General features: G+C 46.5%; 1 long non-coding RNA gene across 1 annotated transcript in view; it reads right to left on the bottom strand.

The window, feature by feature from the left end:
• LOC146206202 (uncharacterized) overlaps positions 1-19277 on the bottom strand; it is a 542419-nt gene that overhangs the window by 256280 nt on the left and 266862 nt on the right. The window lies entirely within an intron of this gene.

Raw genomic sequence — 19277 nt, 5'->3', positions numbered from 1 at the left:
GGTCCCCAAGCCCGCGCAGGGGAAACTAAACAGAGCAACCTTTGGAGGTGAGGTTGCTTCACGGCAAAAACACGAAGATCCTCCATCGCCGACGATGAGTGATGACGACGCAGCCATTAAATCGCCGATCCACAAGACAACAACGTCGACGAGATCACGACCAGACTTCAAGTTGACATCGCCGCCCAGCGACGTTACGATGGTGTGCCCTGGCCGCGACCTCAGCACAAGACGAAGCAGAGATCGAACACCGAAGCGAGCGTGCAATACTAGGACGCGAACAAGCGACCTTGAGGTCGCTGTCGATGGACGCACGGTTACCGCCCTAGTGGACACCGGTGCCAACTACTCTGTCATCAGTGGAGTTTTCACCGCCCAGCTCAAGAAAGTGACGACCACTTGGGACGGCCCGCTAATCCGCACCGCTGGTGGTAACCTTATTACGCCGGTGAGGTGATGCACCGCAAGGGTGACAGTAAATGGATGTACCTACCCTACCAGCTTCGTCGTACTACAGCAGTGTTGCCGCGATGTGATTCTGGGCATGGATTTTCTGAACGAACATCGAGCGATCATCGACCTCCGATCCAAACTCATGAAGCTCTCGACCAACAAAGCCATACCTGCTACGAGAACTCCGACGCATCATGTCGCTCTCAACGTCCTCGACGGAGAATTGACCGTACCGCCCCAAGCGTCATCATCCCTGTGGTTACAACAGAAGTCGAAATCATGGAAGGTGTTGTCGAAGGAAACACTCAGTTCTTACTGGATAGAGGACTTGGCATCGCAAGAGGCATCGTCCATTTCCGTCATGGACAAGCTGATGTGCTCGTCACGAACTTCACTGACGAATACCGACACGTGAAAAAGGGCATAACGATTGCTTTCCTTGACGAGCTAGCAGACACCTGGGAAGTCTTCGACCTTCCCAGCCAACTTGCAGACGATGCACCCAACCAAGCCAAGCAGCCCAATTTCTACATTTACACGGCGCTCCTCCGAGACAGACAAGACCAGATTCGCAGTCTTCTTGAAAACTACAGCGAGCGCTTTTCTTCAGCGTCGAAGGTGCGGCAAACTCCATTGGCAAAGCATCGCATCATCACGGATGAAAACGCGCGACTACTACGTCAAAGCCCCTACTGTGTATCGCCACGAGAATGCCAGGCCATACGCGATCAAGTTGAGGAAATGCTGCGTGATGACGTGATCCCGCCATCCAACAGCCCCTGGGCGGCACCAGCCGTTTTGGTGAAGAAGAAAGACGGCACACTTCGCTTCTGCGTTGATTACCGCCGCTTGAATAGCATAACTAAGAAGCATGTCTGCCCGCTTCCCCGCATCGACGACACTCTTGAACGGCTCTGCAATGCAAGGTACTTCTCATCGATGGACCTGAAGAGCGGATATTGGCAAATTGAGGTCGAAGAAAGAGATCGCGAGAAGACTGCATTCATCACACCGGACGGCCTTTTTGAGTTCAAGGTGATGCCATTTGGCCTCTCCTCCGCACCAGCCACGTTTCAACGAGTAATGGACACTGTCCTGGCAGGCTTGAAGTGGCAAATTTGTTTGGTATATAAGACCACCTAAAACGACAGCAGACAGTGCTGGAAGCCATCAAGTCAGCGGGACTAACGCTAAAAGCAGAGAAGTGCCACTTCGCCTACAAAGAACTGTGGTTCCTAGGTCACATCGTTAGCAAGGATGGTATTCGCCCAGACTCGGAGAAAACAGCTGCAATCACACAGTTCCCACCGCCTGCCGACAAGAAAGCTGTGCACCAATTCCTTGGGCTGTGCACTTATTATCAACGATTTGTCAGAAACTTTTCGTGCATTGCCGAACCGTTGACGCACCTTACAAAGGCTGACGCACCTTTTAAATGGGAAATGTTGCAAGAAGAAGCCTTCGACAAACTTAAGTGCCGCCTGCAGTGTCCTCCTATACTTGGCCACTTTTATAAAAACGCCGAGACCGAAATTCACACCGACGCAAGCAGTGTGGGCCTAGGAGCCGTTCTCATCCAGAAGAGTGCCGGACAGGAGAAAGTAATCGCGTACGCTAGCAGGTCCCTCACAAAAGCCGAAGTCAATTACTCGACGATCGAGAAGGAGTGCCTTGCGATCGTCTGGGCCACTTCTAAGTTTTGTCCATACCTATATGGCCGACCATTCAAGGTGGTAAGCGACCATCACGCGCTCTGCTGGCTGGCTAATTTGAAAGATCCTTCCAGCCGCCTTGCCAGATGGAGCCTACGACTTTTTGACTTGACTGTAGTCTATAAGTCTGGCCGGAAGCATTCCGACGCAGACTGCTTATCCCGCGCTCCAGTCGACGCTCCCCCGAAGGATGATGATGATGGCGCCTTTTTGGGACCGGTAAGCACCTGCAGTTTCGCAGAACAACAGCGATCAGACCCTGAGCTGAAAGCGCTAGCCGATTACTTAGAAGGAAAGACCGCTTCCCCTCCTGGTGTGTTTCAGGCGACATTTATCGTCGTTCGCGTTAAGCCTCCTTGTGAAGAACTTCGCACCCAACAGGACTGCGCAGCTTCTTGTAGTGCCTAAAAACCTCCAGCAGGAATTTCTGCAGGCGTTGCACGATGAGCCCACAGCAGGCCATCTCGGATTTGCGCGCACGTTGCGTCGAATCCAGGAGAGGTACTACTGGCCGCGACTGCCTGCCGAAGTTGCCCACTACGTGAAGACGTGTCGTGAGTGCCAACGACGCAAGACGCCGCCAATCAGACAAGCAGGACTACTAAACCAGATTCCGCCCCCAATCCTGCCCTTTCAACAAATTGGGATGGATCTCCTCAGCCCCTTTCCATCTTCGTCTATGGGTAACAAGTAGATCATTGTGGCCACTGACTACCTTACCCGTTATGCCGAAGCAAAAGCACTACCAAATGGTACCGCGGCAGAAGTCGCGAAATTTTTTGTTGAACAAATTTTCTTGCGACATGGCGCCCCAGAAGTGCTCATCACGGACAGGGGAACGGCGTTTACGGCAGAGTTGACGCAAGCCATCCTGGAATACAGTCATACAAGCCATCGACGAACAACTGCGTACCTTCCCCAGACCAATGGCCTTACGGAGCGCCTGAATAAAATGATCGCGGACATGATCGCCATGTACGTCGACGCTGAACACAAGACCTGGGACGCCATCTTGCCGTACGTGATCTTCGCGTATAACACGGCAGTCCAGGAGACGACCAGAGCGACCCTGTTTAAGCTTGTCTACGGCAGGGAGCCTACGACGACGCTCAACGCAATGCTGCCGCACGTAACCAATGAGGACAACCTTGACGTCACCGCCTACCTGCATCGTGCAGAGGAAGCCTGACGACTAGCACGGCTGCCTATTAAAGACCAACAGTGCACCGACAGCCGACGATACAACTTCCGACGATGCCACGCAGAATACAATCCAGGAGACCAAGTGTGGATTTGGACACCAATTCGCCGTCGCGGACTAAGTGAAAAAGTTGTTGCGTCGATAATTTGGGCCGTACAAAATCATTCGCCGCGTCGGACCACTGGACTATGAAGTCATTCCCGATGGAACGTCAGCATCACAACGGCGACGCGCACGCCCAGAAATTGTACATGTTGTTCGACTGAAGCCATATTATGCGTGTTAAAGAATCTGTGGTGTTGAAACTTCTCAGTGTTCATGTTTAAGTTGCTTTGTTTTGGAACATCGAGGCGATGTTTTTTTTTATGGGGGAAGTAATGCTGCGAAACCTTTAAAACTGTATTTGTTGTTTTTTAACAGCTACCGGCATACGGCCTTATCACTCTGATTCTGGATCGCGTATCAGTTCCATATTCTTTGTTTGTTAATGCTCGATGTCGCGAGTCATACCTTTATCAGTTTCGTTGTAGCACCGAGATCTGTCTCGAAGATTCCGGCCACTCGTGTGTCTTTCTACAATGTTCCGGCCTGTGCTGGTAGCTGTTTGCGACATTATCTAGATGTTCTGAGCGGCTAGCCTTTAAATTGAGCGTTGACAAGTGCGACGGGCATTCTTTGTTTAACGATCGACGAGCACGTGTGTTGCTCTCGCTGCCGCCAAGTTGCTTAGTTCTTTTGCGGGTGCAAGTCAGCCCAATAAAGAGTTTCTTCAGTGCAGTCACCGGCTCTTCATTTGTGTCATCGACCTTGTCACCACCACGTGACTTATTCAACCTACAGCTGCCTCAAGAGCCCTACTAAGAAACTTGGCATGAAGATTTTGTCATTTTATTTGCTTGAGCTCATTTAAATTTTATTCATGCAGTTCTAATTAAGTGTGCAACATTTTTACAACCGAGCTGCCAGATCCATGGGAAGGAACTGGGCATTTCGAACAGGGAAGATATTGCTGTCATGCATAAGCCTAGTCAATATTTTACAGTTCTAGTCTGTAAGCACAAAGTGTGCTGCATTTTTGCACTATTTGCATAAAAATATAATTTGTGCTAAGTACATTTGAGTCTTACTGTGCATGTAAACACTGATGTCACTGTTTTGCATGAAATGTTTAATTACATCATCAATTAACAAACCTACGTAGCTACTTATTTAACACTTTGGAGAGTGAAGTACAACTGGACACAAACAGCTACCAAGAATGATCTTTTGCAATGACATTTGGTTCTGCACTGAAATTCTAGCAGTATGCAAGAAACACACACACATACTGCTGCTTGTCTTGGAATAGTATGAAAAAGGTCTGAATACTTGTTCCCGAGGACATTTTGAGCGAGTGGTTTATATGTGCAAGGGACCTCATTTGAATTAGGACACCTTGATCAAGGCATTCTGATGACATTCTGTGGATAGCTGCATTGCCTGGGTAAACTGTTGCATCTTCTGTAGTCTGGTCTCCTCACTGGGGCAGAAAACTTGGTGTAGTTAGTGAATTTGGTATCCATTGTGTTGGTCATTTATTTTTGGTTGTTGTGTAGAACATGTTAGTGGAGTAAGCATTAAGTCGTGAAAAAAGATCAGCTGTCATGAGTGCACTAAGACTTCTTGGCGATTTGATGTCCAGCTTGGGAATTTAATACGGTTTGTCAAAATACACTAGCGGTGCCTGTAGCAGTATATCAACTCAGCCGTAGTTGCTGATAAGAGAACTGAAGAAAGTAAAGTTGCAGGAGCCAGTTATAACTGATGGTTGTGAAATTCACTGCACCCAGTGAACACCGTTTGGAATCTGACTAGCCGCGAGTTCAGAAACGTGAAACGTCCCATAATTTCCGAATATTCACACTGAACACATACAATAAGTGCACTGCAAATGGAATGTTCTGACACCTCCGGGAGCTGCGACATGTTAGGCAAAAGAAAAAAGAAAAAGTCGTGCCACGCTTGCCGGGCTTGTCCTTTTAGTGCAAGCTGGTGTAATTCCACTCAGTGGTGGTTTCCATTTGTAACAAAACTGCATAATTTGTACAGCTGTCCCAGCTCTGTCAGCACTACCACCCCGCCGGTGTGGTTAGAGCACTCGACTACTGTTCCCAAGAAAGCCGGATCGAATCCCGGCCTCTGCAGCTGCTTTTCGTTGAAGATGAAAAGCAAGGCTCCCATGTGCTGTGTGATATCAGTGCATGTTAAAGTGCCCCAGGTCGTCTAAATATCTGGGGTCCTCCACCACGACGTGTCTCATAGCCTGAGTAGCTTTGGGACGTTAAACCCCGCAAACCAAACCAAACCTGTCAGCACTACCTGAACTGCAGAAGATGTGTCACCAACTGTACTTTGTGGGTCTGGGTTCTAGCAGAATCATCTTCGAGGATGTTTCAGGGGTTTGCTTGTTTGCTTGTCATATGCTAGTGGGGATTTACCTTTCCAAAGGATTAACAAGTGCAATGCAGGTTTGTCTTTTAGCAATGGGAAATGTGAATGTTTTAAATGCTTCCCTGCTCCACTAGAAATAATCTTCGCACACTCAAAGCTAATCTGAGCAGCCTGAAAACTGTAAAAGAAATTGAAAATTGTGTGACTTAGGATGCATCCCAAAGAAATACAAGCTATGAGGGATGTGCAAGGAGGACTGTGGGATTGTTGGAACTAGTTAGTTACTGTAATGAAATTACTGTAATCTGATTACTTTTCACACTAATTTGTGATCTAATCAATCATTTTTCTGCTTGGATAAGTTAGTACAGTTAGTTACTGTAATGAAATTATGGTAATCTGATTACTTTTCACAATAATTTATGATCTAATCAGTCATTTTCCTGCTTGGATAAGTTAGTTAACGAATTACTTTAAAGCAGTAATTTCTAGTAAAAGTAATTATTTTCACTGAAGTGAATCACTGCTGTTTCTGTACATCATAATACACATACTCCCGGTGCCGTAGCTGCAAAAACGGTAGCGACGTGTGGCAAGCTTGATGAAGTGTGACGAATCGACAAAACAGACAAAATTGAGTAGAATTGCGCGTCTGAGACCTCAGACCTGTGGTTTCCTGTCTCCGGGTCACAACCATTCTCTAAGCAGAAAGGTACGTGTAAGGCTGTTATAACTTAAATGTTCTGTTTGTTTTCACTTACATTAAAGCATATGTGATTCTCATTAGATCAAACCATTTTAAAGTGATTTATCTAGAAAGTGGCACCACTTGGAACTGGTCTCAATTTAAATTTTCACCTGGTGTATATTCCAAATGGATTTTGTAATTGCATGGTTCCAAAAGCACAATTGATAATTTTCTGTTTGAAAAGCCCTATAGGACCCAATGCCTGCTTACCTGAAACAGCACGGCCATTTTATAATTTCTCCATCGAAACGCTGCTGTCGCGGCAGGGATTCGATCCTGCAACCTTGCGATCAGCAGCCAATTGAACGTCAAAGCCATTTCATTGTGTCCTTGAAATGCTGAGCCATAATACAAAACCAAATCCGCACTCATATATAGTTTCTCATAAGTACCAAAAGCCACCCTGAATATGCACCAGCTGTTGCCATAACCGGCCATACAGCCTGTATTTCCTTTCTCTAGGTAAACGAGGGTAGAGGGGCAAAAGGGAGGATTGTTGGGCTATTTGGTTCATGACCTTGAATAGAACAGCATGAAAACACAGGACGACAAAAAAACACAGACACGAGCCCTGACTTACAATTGAGTGTATTTCGTGCAAGAATGCAACTACGGAAAGCGAACAGAAGAATATCACAAAATTACTGCTGATATTGTTTGTCAATATTAAAAAAGCTATTAATTTCTTCGTTAAGTGAAGAGATGGTTCGCTCAAGCAATTTTCAACTCTTTCATGGATAATGAAGGCTTCGTGAAGCTCCCATTTTACGCAGCACTTTGCACTTCCGGAATTGAGGAATGTATCCACACATAGTCACATATTTGGCAAGAGTGATAACTCTGCTAGTCCTCATGTCATTCGCTTGCTTTCTTAAAGTGTCATTTATGCATCGCTGGTCTGGCCGACATATCTGGCGCCGCAAGACTGAGGGATTTCATAAATCAGCTTTTACATTCCGCAAGCTGTGTCACGTGCTTAGTAGTGCATTCAACTTGTTTTCACTTTACACAATTTACTTTTTTTACACGTGCACAGGTGTACGCCTCCTCTTTTCAGCTCCCAACAAACTGTGAGCGTTGTGCAAAAAAGTAAATTGTGTAAAGCAAAAAGTTGAATGCGCTACTAAGCACGTGATACAGTTTGTGGAATATAAAAGAAGGGTGATTTATGAAATCCCTCTCTCTTGCGGTGCCACATACGTTGTCCAGACCGGCGATGCATAAATGACACATTAAGAGAGCACGCGATTGGCGTGAGGACTAGCAAAGCTATCACTCGTGCCGAACACATGACTGTGTGGGTGCATGCCTCAGTTCCGCAAGTTCCGCAAAGCACTGCGTAAAACGGGAGCTTTACGAGGCCTTCGTTATCCATGAGAGAGGGGAAAATTGCCTGAGCCAACCATCTCTTCACTTACCGAAGAAAAAAAATTTTGTTATATTCTTCCGCTTGCTTTCCGTATTTGCATTCTCACACGAAATACACTCAGTTGTAAATCAGCGCTCGTGTATGTGCTTCTTTTCTATCATCCCGTGTTTTCACGCTGTTCTATTCTAGAGGGTAGAGGACTGAGCGTGTCGTATTCCATAAAAGATATGTTGTCTTTTGCGTTACTGCATGACGTTATTCAAACACCAACCAGTTGATATTAACTGCACACGTGTAGCCCAGCTAGTCGCAAAAAAATTTTCTGAGAAAAATTGCTCTGAATTCCCTGGTATGAACAGAAATATAGAACCATGAAACAGAACATTGCAGCAACTGCAGGTTTTTCGTATTTGAAGGCAGAATACCTGTAGGGAACCCAAGCTGGAGTTTGCTCCGCGAAGCCAGCGCTCGGTTTCTAGTGGAGCGAAGAGGAACTACAAAACCTACGCGCATCCGCGCCCGCGCTGCGCACGGCTGTCTGCGGAGCCTGCCCAGCCCAGCCCTCTCGCTCGGGAGCGCGTGCCACGGACAGCCGCACGTGCACGCGGAGCGGGAGAAGAGTGAAGACAAGGGAGGATGGTCGCGCGTCTGCGCGCGCAAAGCGGACGCTCTTTGCCAGTGGGGTTTCTTATGTTTGCTTTATTCATTTTTCCGTGCCCCGGCTGACATAGGCTGGCTGAAGACACATTTTTTTATTCTGAAGACACATTTTTTTATTGGTGCTTTCGAAAGCGAGAAATTATTATTAATTGATCGCCGCGGACATTGTTTTCAAAGAGCGCTTGTTGGCAGACTCAGACATTAAAAAAAAAAAAAAAAAAAAAAGAATTTGCTACTCGAAGGCGAGAGGCAAGCGACAGGTATTTTGAAGGACTTGAGGCGGCACCTCTAGATGTCTCTTCCATGTTGTTCAGAGAATGAAGGGCCCAGCCTACTCGTTGAGAATAACCGATACGCTTGTACACAGCGACGAGTGCTCCGGGCGCTGGTTGGGGAGCTTCCTTTCCATTTGTGACTGCTCACTTGAAAGGGGCCTATTCAACTCTTTGGGGACAGACGTTTTAGGCGATGCTACCGGCGCCGTGGTGCCGTGGTGCCTGTTTTCGGCGCGTTTAGGACGTGTTCTCTACAGAGACACAAAGCATGCCGCCTTAACCTTTGGTTCCTGCCGACAGCGGCCAGGGGAAGTTCGCTGCTGCGGCGCTGCCATACGAAATCAATTACCTTTCTTAACGACCTGGGTCATGCCATTTTTGCGGCAGTTTCCTCTCTCCACGAGACGAAGAGCTGGGAAATGCCTGATGACTTTCCATGCAGACGGGGACATCTCTCTACGGAAACCTTCGTCTTCTTAATTCCACAGCTACGCTGCACAATTCCTAGTTCAGTTATCTCCTATAGCGAACGCGCAGTTTTGAGCTCCCGAAGCAGGATCGCGTATGAGGATAGAACGATTAACGATTGTGTTTTTCCTTTATAAGCGCCAAGTGATCGCATTAATGACGAATATCTGTTTCTTGAGGCCGATTCGGTTCCGCGATGGCTGCTGCGGCATCGCCAGTTACAAACAGGTGCGAGATACGAGCGGTACGAGATACCCCCCCCCCCCAAAAAAAAAAAAAAAAAAAAAATCCGACAACTATCCCGTTACCGTTTCCACACAAGCTTTGCGAAAAAAGCTCGCCGTCATTTTCTTATTCGTTTTTCTTTTTTTGCCCTCTTTGTTGGAGCGCGACGGCGGTCAGAACGCGGCCGGAGGAGAGAAACAACTGAGCGCGCGCGCGCGCGCAAACACGTGCTGGAAAGCAGCGCGGAGCAGACAACATGCTTTTCCATGCGTACAAGTTTTATGCCAACAGGGATAAATATACAACGCAAAGCAGCGCGGTGGTCTAATTTAGCGCTTAAACAGTGTAAATGAAAAAGCGCTGAGCTGCAAGTTCAGCCTGTTTTCGATTTTAAAAAAAATTAAGTACCTGTACTTCGACAAAACACGAACAGAGTGCACCATAACCAGCTGTAATCTAACTAGCTGTATAAAGTTGGCGCACACTTGTGAGAAATTGTAACAAATGAGGTCTTACCTAATTATGTGCAGCAGCTCTCAACATCTAGGTTCTCCGAGATCATATTACTTATGAACCAGCGACCAATTGCCAATGGTATTTAAACTAGGGCATATCTTCAGATTTTCTGCCGACGTATACCTTGCATCTTCCTCCCAGCAAGCACGTGTCACAGCCACATTTCCAAGAAAATCAATTTGTTAATTGCTTTTCAGCTTTTGCGATTCGAAATGTAATCCGTTCGAGTGTAGCAGACCATATAGTTCATTTTTCAAAAGAGAGTTATAACTAAATTAAGTAATAAAGTAGTTATATCCATACATTTGATATCACGCCATGATTACCTATTTTAATGTCTGCTTCACAAAAGCAGTAGTGGAAGAAATACCCTTATCTAGTAGTGATCTAGTGTGCTGACATTTTATGTGCAAAAACTGGCTGACAAAAGCACCTTGCTGTGAGTCCAGCAATCTCACCTGAACGATGCTTGATGTAATGGGCAGGTAAATAAATGAAAACCGGTGTCTGTTCAGGTATCCTTACCTACAGAGCCTTCAGTAATGTTAGAACAACAGTTCATGCTATAAGGCAGTGCTGTTTTGAAAATTGTATAGCTTAACACTAAAATAATAGCCCTTGTAGGTGTATGAGAACATCACATCATTCCATTTTTATTGCAGACATAGACAATTAACGAATAGGACAGAAGTGTGCTTGTATTCATGACATTTTCCATGCGGCTTGGATTCATGACATGACAATTTCCAGAGCGGCGCAGCGCCCCCTGGCCCAAGTTTTCTCCCCTAGTGGGGAGCCAAATTTCCTTGCATATATAATAGATAATAGGATTGCCAATTGCCGAGATATCAAAGCGAGATATCAAAAATAGAATTGTCCGAGATATCAAAGCTAATCAATAAGCGCAAGGTGGCCGATATAAGGAATTATAACATGGAGAAAATTGAGCATGCTGTAAAGAACGCGGAAGCCTTAAAGCGGTAAAAACAAAAATAGAATTGTCCGAGATATCAAAGCTAATCAATAAGCGAAAGGTGGCCGATATAAAGAAGTATAACATGGAGAAAATTGAGCATGCTGTAAAGAACGCGGGAAGCCTTAAAGCGGTAAAGAAGAAATTGGGCATAGGCAAAAACCAGATGTATGCGATAAGGGACAAGGCGGGCAACGTCATCACGAATATGGACAAGATAGTCAAAGTAGCCGAGGAGTTCTATACAGATCTCTGTAGTAGCCAAACTAGTCAGGGCCGTAATGAGGTTGGCGGTAGGGAAAAACAGTCACACGTTCCATCAGTGACGAAGGACGAGGTCAAGAAAGCGCTAGAAACTATGAAAAGGGGGAAATCAGCTGGAGAGGATCAGATAACTACAGATTTGCTGAAGGACGGGGGAGATATCGGGCTAGAAAAACTGGCCACCCTGTATACGCAGTGCCTGGTATCATCGACGGTACCGGAACCATGGAAGAATGCAAACATTATCCTCATTCATAAGAAAGGGAACTCTAAGGACCTTAAAAATTACAGAACAATCAGCTTACTGTCTGTTACGTATAAGGTATTTACTAAGGTAATCGCTAATAAAATCAGGACAACCTTAGACTGCAATCAAGCAAAGGACCAAGCAGGGTTTCGGAAACGATACTCTACTATCGATCATATCCATACCATCAATCAGGTGATAGAAAAAAGCTCGGAATATAACCAGTCCTTATACATAGCATTCATTGATTACGAAAAAGCATTTAACTCAGTTGAAACCTCGGCGGTGATGCAGGCATTGCGAAATCGGGGTAGACGAGCCGTACGTGAAAGTGCTGGAAGATATATGTATACAGTGGCTGCACAGCAACCATAGTTCTGCATAAAGAAAGTAACAAAATTTCGATAAAGAAAGGTGTTAGGCAAGGAGACACAATCTCCCCAGTACTATTCACAGCTTGCTTAGAGGAAGTATTCAGAGACTTGGAATGGGAGCAGTTAGGGATGAGGGTAGATGGAGAATACCTCAGTAATCTGCGATTTGCTGATGACATCGCCTTGCTAAGCAACTCTGGGGATGTACTGCAAATAATGATTGATGACCTAGACAGGAAAAGTAGAAAGGTAGGCTTGAAAATCAATATGCAGAAGACTAAGGTAATGTTCAACAGCCTCGGGAAGGAACAGCAGTTTACATTAGGTAGCGAAGTACTGGAAGTAGTAGGCGAATATGTCTACTTAGAACAGGTAGTAACCGCAGATCCGGACCATGAAAAGGAAATAACACGAAGAATAAGATTGGGATGGAGCGCATTTGGCAAGCACTCGCAGATTATGACTAGCAGCTTACCGGTATCGCTCAAGAGGAAAGTATACTACAGTTGCATCTTGCCTGTACTCACCTATGGGACCGAAACGTGGAGGCTAACCAAGAGAGTTCTACTTAAGTTTAGGACAACCCAGAGGGCTATGGAACGAAAAATGGTAGGGGTAACATTAGGAGATAGGAAGCGTGCAAAGTGGGTCAGAGAAATAACTCAAGTTACCGACATTCTAGTGGAAATTAAGAGGAAGAAATGGACATGGGCAGGACATGTAGTGCGAAGAGAGGATAACCGATGGTCGCTGAGGGTAACAAACTGGATTCCAAGGGAAGGAAAGCGTAGCAGGGGGCGGCAGAAAGTTAGGTGGGCGGATGAGATTAAGAAGTTCGCAGGGGTCGAGTGGATGCAACTAGCACAGAGCCAGGTTAAGTGGAGAAATATGGGAGAGGCCTTCGCCCTACAGTGGGTATAGTCAGGCTGATGATGATGAGGATTGCCAAGTACAATGCACAGCCGAAGCCCCGTAAGAAGCTAGAAATCGCACTACACGAGAAAACTTCCTCTGCAGCAATACGTCACAATCAAGTGCGTCCAAACTGGGAACCCAAGCTGGAGTTTGCTTCGGGACGCCAGAGGTCGGTTCCTGGCAAAGCGGAGAGAAGCGGCAAAAACCTACGCGCAGCGCACGGCCGTCTGTGAAGCCTGCGCAGCCGGCCCGCGTGGGAGCGCGTCCCAGGCGCAGCCACACGTGCACACGGAGCAGAAGAACGAGGGGGAACAGTCGCGTACAGACGCGCGCAGAACCGGCGCTCTTCGCCGGTGGGGTTTCTCATTTTTGCTGTTTTCGGTTCCCCGGCTGGCAAAGAGCCTGGTTGGAAACGTGTTTTTTTATCGGTGCTTTCGAAAGCGAGGAATTATGATTAACTGATAACTGCGCGCCGCTTCAGGTCCTGAAAAACGGTTGCCGCGACGCGCGAACATTGTTTTCAAAGAGCGCTTATAGGCAGGCTCTGAGACATAAAAAAAAAAAAAAAAAAAAATGTGAACGCGATTCGCTACTCGAAGGCGAGAGGCAAGCGACGTATTATAAGGGACCCGAAGCGGCACCTGTTGTGTTGCTAAGGTGTGGGAGAGTAAAGAATAATGCGAAAGTCCCGATGTCTCTGTCGATGATGTCTCTGTCGGATAATCATTGATACGAGTGTACACAGCGACGAGTGCTCCGTTGGGGAGCTTCCCTTCCCTTATTGACTGGTCACTTGAAAGGAGCCCATTCAACTCTTTGGGAACATACACGTTTTAGGGAACCCCCCAACAAGGCCAACGAATATAAACGTTGCCTCCCATAACGACCCATTCGCTTCAGCACGGTGACGACTACACAGGATGCTACCGGCGCCGTACGTGCATGTTTTCAACGTGCCTTGCACGTGTTCCCTACAAAGGCACAAAGCGTGTCACCTTACCCTTTGGTTCATGCCGACAGCGGTCAGGGGAAGTTCGCTGCTGCGGCGCTGCCATCCGAAATCACTCAGGCGCAATGACCCATCTACCTTAACGATGAGCGGCTTCTAACGACCTGGATCTCTCGAGAGAAACCGAGGCGTACCATTCCTGCGGCTGTTTTGTCTCTCCCACGAGAAAAATGCTGAGGAAATGCGCAACAACTTTCCATGCAGACGGGAACATCTCTCCACAGACGCCTTTGTTTTCTTAGTCCTACACCTACCCTATGCAATCCTAGTGCAGTTATCTCCACAAGCGAGTGCAGTTTTGAGCTCCCGAAGTAGGATCGCACATCAGGATTGAACGCTGCGACACCGCCAGGGACAAACAGCGAGATATGAGCGGTACGAGACAAGGGCCGACAACCACCCCGTTACCGTTTACCACACAAGCTGTGCGAAAAAGCACACCGTATTTTAATCACTGTATTTTTTTTTTCTTTTTGCCCCCTTTTTTGGAAAGCGACAGCGGCCAGAACGCGGCAAGAGGAGGAGAACAACAACCGCGCGCGCGCACGTAAACGCACCCCCTGGCCAAGATTGTCTCCCCTAATCTGCACTCAATGCAGACCTACTAAAGCACAGCTGCGTGGTTGTCTTGGTGGTGTTGGCCCAGCCTAAACGCAGCGTAAGACTTGGTCCCCGCCAGCGCGACCAACGCGTCAAACGCCGACTGCGCCGACGCTTCCAATACCTACATAAGCTAAAATTATTAAGAACATAGGCAATACCCCCTTTTCAGCCAAAAATTCCAGCTAGACATTAGGATTATAAATGTTTCACTTACAGTTTTGCATATATTTTTCTTTTTGCTTAGTTTATGATGACGTCGAATATAGGTCACTACAGCACTACAACAAAGAACGCAGAGAAATACAGAGCCAAAGCCATCGCTAAAAGAATGAAACACAAAGAGTCGAGGAAGTTGCTTATGTAGACGCATCATGCGGACGACACGGAGCAGCCGTCAACCTCAGCAGTAGTAAATGGAGAAGGTGCACCTAAAATTGCGGCCTCGGCACGCACCGGTGACATTAGCACAGCTGAAGAGGCCGTAATAGCACTCGCATGCACTGGCACACAGGCCAAAACTATAATCAGCGACAGCAAAACGGCTGTCTGGATTTTTGCAAAGGATGGATCTCAGAGGAGTCTAAAAAGATTCTTCTCACAAATCTCATTACTAGAACCATATCCATCAAGATACCAGCACGCGAATCTGTCCCTGGCAACGAAGCTGCGCACCTGCTGGTCCAAGATCTCTACCACCGGGCAGATAGAACAGCCCGATCGCAATAAAAATAAAGATTGCGCTATCACAAACAATGAGATCACTGAATCTTAAAAGCTAGATCGAAAAGTCTACCCTCCCCCAGATCGGTCTCTCACTAACAATAAAGCACGCATCTGGGGGCAATTACCAGTGGCGTAGCCAGAAATTTTTTTTCGAGGGGGGCTGACATTGCTGCTCAGTCTCTTCCGTATCGAGAGACCAATTACAAACCTGTCACCTCTCAACTGCGCCATAAATTCTGCATGCCGGGATGCAAAGATTGCACGGAAGAATAGCACCGTCCGGAGCTTTCGTTCCATCAGCTGCGCATGTATTGTTTCAGACGAAAATCATTCGTTAAATTTAGCAAATGCAGAACTCAAAATTCATCATAACCAGTTTTCCAGCCAAACAATTAACTTTAGTTCGAATACGTAGTCTTCCTGACGGGCCCGCAGATGAAATGGTTGCCTGCACTCTCTCCAGTGTGCTTATAACTTTGATTATAATGCAGCACCTGCACTCTAACAACCTAAGTGCTACGAACCAGCAGACCACTTCGGCAGAGAAGACAGCACGGCGTCAGAAAATCGAGTTTCGCCAGTGGAGGCTGCTCATGTGGCGTCAAGCTCCCTCCTAGGGTTTTTTTTTTTTTTTTTTTTTTTTTTTTTTTTTTCCCACGCATTCCATATCTGCGTGCTTTGTCAGCTTGTCTGATAGTATGGCTTGTCTCCTTTGTATGGCCCGATGAACTATTTCAGAAAACTAAATGCACCTTTCGCTTTTTTCATTCCCGCCAAAATCTCTTTTTGAGCGTGGAAATGATATACTGGAGACAAAGTCCAGATTGATTTCCGGCTCTGGTGGTTGTTTTGGTCTGCGGTGTATGACAGTACGAAAACAATTCGTGGGCCATAAGCACTCCCCCTGGCTACGCCCCTGGCGATTACAACCTCCCGCCGCGCCTCGGTTGGGTCGCTATCGCCCCACTGCTGCTAACTGCTGCGCCTCTGCTACCGCCGTTCACGCGCAAGGGAAACGCGCGCTCGCTCTTCGCTGCGCCCGCGTCAGTTGCAACCGGCAGGCCCTGACATTTCACCCCTTATGGTTTATACAAAGACGCCGTAATCAGCGTCTAATGGTGAATTCCAATCGCAGAGCAGGAGCACTTCCAGAGCAACGTTTTCTGCTCCTTTCGGAGCAATTGTCTTCCAAACGCAGATCCGGAACACGGATCGCGTCTTCCAAACGCAGAACGGGAGCAAATGCCGAGCAAGGGTCGCTCCGCGGAGCTATGCGGAGCAGTCAAAACTGCTCCGCCGAAATCGGGGGAACCGACCGGAAGTTTGCGTGACGTGACTTTCCGAGCGACGCTTGCGCATGCGCTAGCTAGCGCATCCATTTCCGGTGGCTCGCCGCGTTGGCTTCAGAGACAACGCGCCGCTCCATAGCAGACGATCAGTATTTGCCGCCGCCATGGATGGTGATTCGCGTCGCGCTCTTGCGCTCGCTTTGCTTGAGGACAGCGAGTCGGAGAGCAGCAGTTCCCACTCATCTGTCGAAGAATCAAGAATCAACTATTTATATGTCCACCGTCCGTGTAAATTCAAAGCCGCGCACGTTACAGCTCGGCTCTGGAAGACTGCAAACATTCGGTACGTGAACCGAAGTTTTCTTCCATATTAAAGAAAGTGCTGAAGGAGTCTTACCGTGTGTATCCGCGCTCGGCTCTTCGAGCAAGAAGGATATAATTGCGTAAACGGCTGGTGTAACCTCCATATCAAAGGGAAGAAAGGCTGCAGCCTTGCAACGCAGACGACGCGAGCGCACGAGAAGCGCTGGCAAGTGCAAGGAATGATGGGTACTTTCTCAGTCTCCTCTCCGTTTACTCGCGAGCGCCACCTACTTGCTCCGGCCAGAGCAAGAGTATTCGAAACGCAGAGTCTGGGAGCGTGCTCTCCGCCGGATTGAGGCGTTCTGTGATGGAGCGTGCGCGCTGCTCCAGTTCTGCGATTGGAATTCGCCATAAGATTTATCGTGTACGAAGAATAGAATACAGTCAGCAATCCGCTCACGCGCGCGCGCGCCTTCGTCAGTGTGGCCGAGCACGGTCGAATGAAGCTTCGGGTACACTTAAACATATATTGCCCCTAAAGTTTGTACAGAAATAAATTTATCAGGCTACGTAGTGTGCCTTTGAAAGCTGTAAGCAGGTGTAGCGGGACCTGACGTGAGTGCATGGCAAACTGTTAGGTGGTGTCAACCGCTTCTGTTTTCGTTTAGAGCAAAAGAGACACTGGCGAAAATTCATGGAGCGTCTCAGATTCAGAGTAAGGAACAAATATTTACGCATATAGTTAAAATTTCAGCTGTCTATTGAAGTGGGCTATTCTAGCTTCCTTCAAAACAAATCAGTCGGTTGAAAAACAGATGTGGATGTATACTCTCGCGAGTCGCGACTGACGCACATGTAACATATATTATAGTGAGGCTACCCAAAAGTAATAGAAAATAACATGCCTCTGCCCGTGCCAGCACATGTATGACAGACGTAGTCGGTTTAATACATAGATAAACAACTTTTAATCAAGAAAATGGGCATAAACAGTTATGCGTAATTGAAAGAGCGCCAAACCATAAAAAAAAAAAATTGCCGTTCAAAGTTACACGTTGTATCATCAAGTCATGAAAACATGACGCGGTAAGAAAATTCATTCTCAATGTCTTCCTGGACGGTTTGTGCATATAGGGAGCTGACCTGCAGTTCCTGTCTGTCACTTTCTTGGCCTAATTGACCAGAAGGATTCTGATAAATTTTTCAGATATCAAAGAAGCGGGCCTTATAGTGTGGCTGTTGTCAATTCCATCCCGGTAACTCAGCAATGGCGAATTCGCAGCTGTGCTGGTTGAATCAGGATTTGAAGTACTTCGAGAACATTTGTGTGTGGTAGGTGCAGGAGAGCCTTTTTTTTTAACCTTGTCCAATAGGGAAACAAACTCTGGTTTCGGGTAATGCAGTCCACCAGAATTCTTTTCCTCGTAGAAGAGTGTACATGCGGCTGCTTCTTTCGCTAGTTTCAAGAAAGATAGCGCAAGCGTCACACCCGAAGCCACCGATTAACTTACCAATGTATCCAGCGACGTAAGCTAAACCGGAATATGTGACAGTGGGTAATGGGGTGACAGGAGATGCCATCGCAATTCCTTCATTTCCTGGATTACTGATTGCGGCAGAGCAGAAATGATTTCTTCGGCATAGACGCAAGCTGCCTTGATTTTGCTCCGAGATGAAACGTCCGTCTTGACAACTTGGTCAAGCGCCACTGTTACGGTCCTCGCATCTAGCATGTGTTTCTCTCCGTACATAATTAGACTTAATTTCCCGAAGAGAGCCTCAACAGGGTCGCTATAGAGTTTCAAGGACGGAGCCGACACCTTTACTCAGGAGGTATTCTACCACTTGTACAGTAGGCTTCGTGATGAACATCATTTCTTGAAATGTTTCTTTAGTGAAAGTTTCCTTCTTTAACGCTTTAGAAGTTTCTTGGATGCTTTCAATATAGCAAGTAAACTCGTTTGTTATCCACTGCAATCGAGTATCACTTGCGTTGTTTACTGACCTCCTTTTACCGCTTCCAACACAAGTGGTGTCATGAATATCAAACTATTTTTTTTAATTGTTTTCATAATAAGCATAATATGTAAACATTTCATTAAAACAACGTTTATTTGCAAAATTAAAATAGCGTTTATAATACAACGCATTTACTAATATATAAATTATAATAACATTGAAAACTCAACCTTACATCGTTTACTTTGACTGTTATACTAATACTTTATATCGTGCAAGCATTTCGCAACTTACATTACATTTTTAGGAAATTATTTTCATCTTCAGTGCTATGCATGGATGGTTTCGCATCTAGTGCTGAAAGACAGTTTTGCTGTTTCAATCGAGTTGCTGTCATGTTAGCCTTGAAGAAGCTTCGATGTGATCGCTGCTCATTCAGTTTTTTTTTTTTTTTTTTTTTTTTTTTTATTCCTATTCTTGTACAGGCTTGGAAAAATTCGGACTAAAATAGACAAAAGTAGCTACTAATGCCGCAATGTATGTCATATGCTCGTCGAACGT

Source organism: Amblyomma maculatum, chromosome 1, assembly GCF_055883805.1.
Source record: "Amblyomma maculatum isolate TAMU_Amacu chromosome 1, ASM5588380v1, whole genome shotgun sequence".
Lineage (NCBI taxonomy): Eukaryota > Metazoa > Arthropoda > Arachnida > Ixodida > Ixodidae > Amblyomma > Amblyomma maculatum.
The sequence above is the reverse complement of the archived record's forward strand: the minus strand, read 5'-3'. Positions and strand labels throughout refer to the sequence as shown.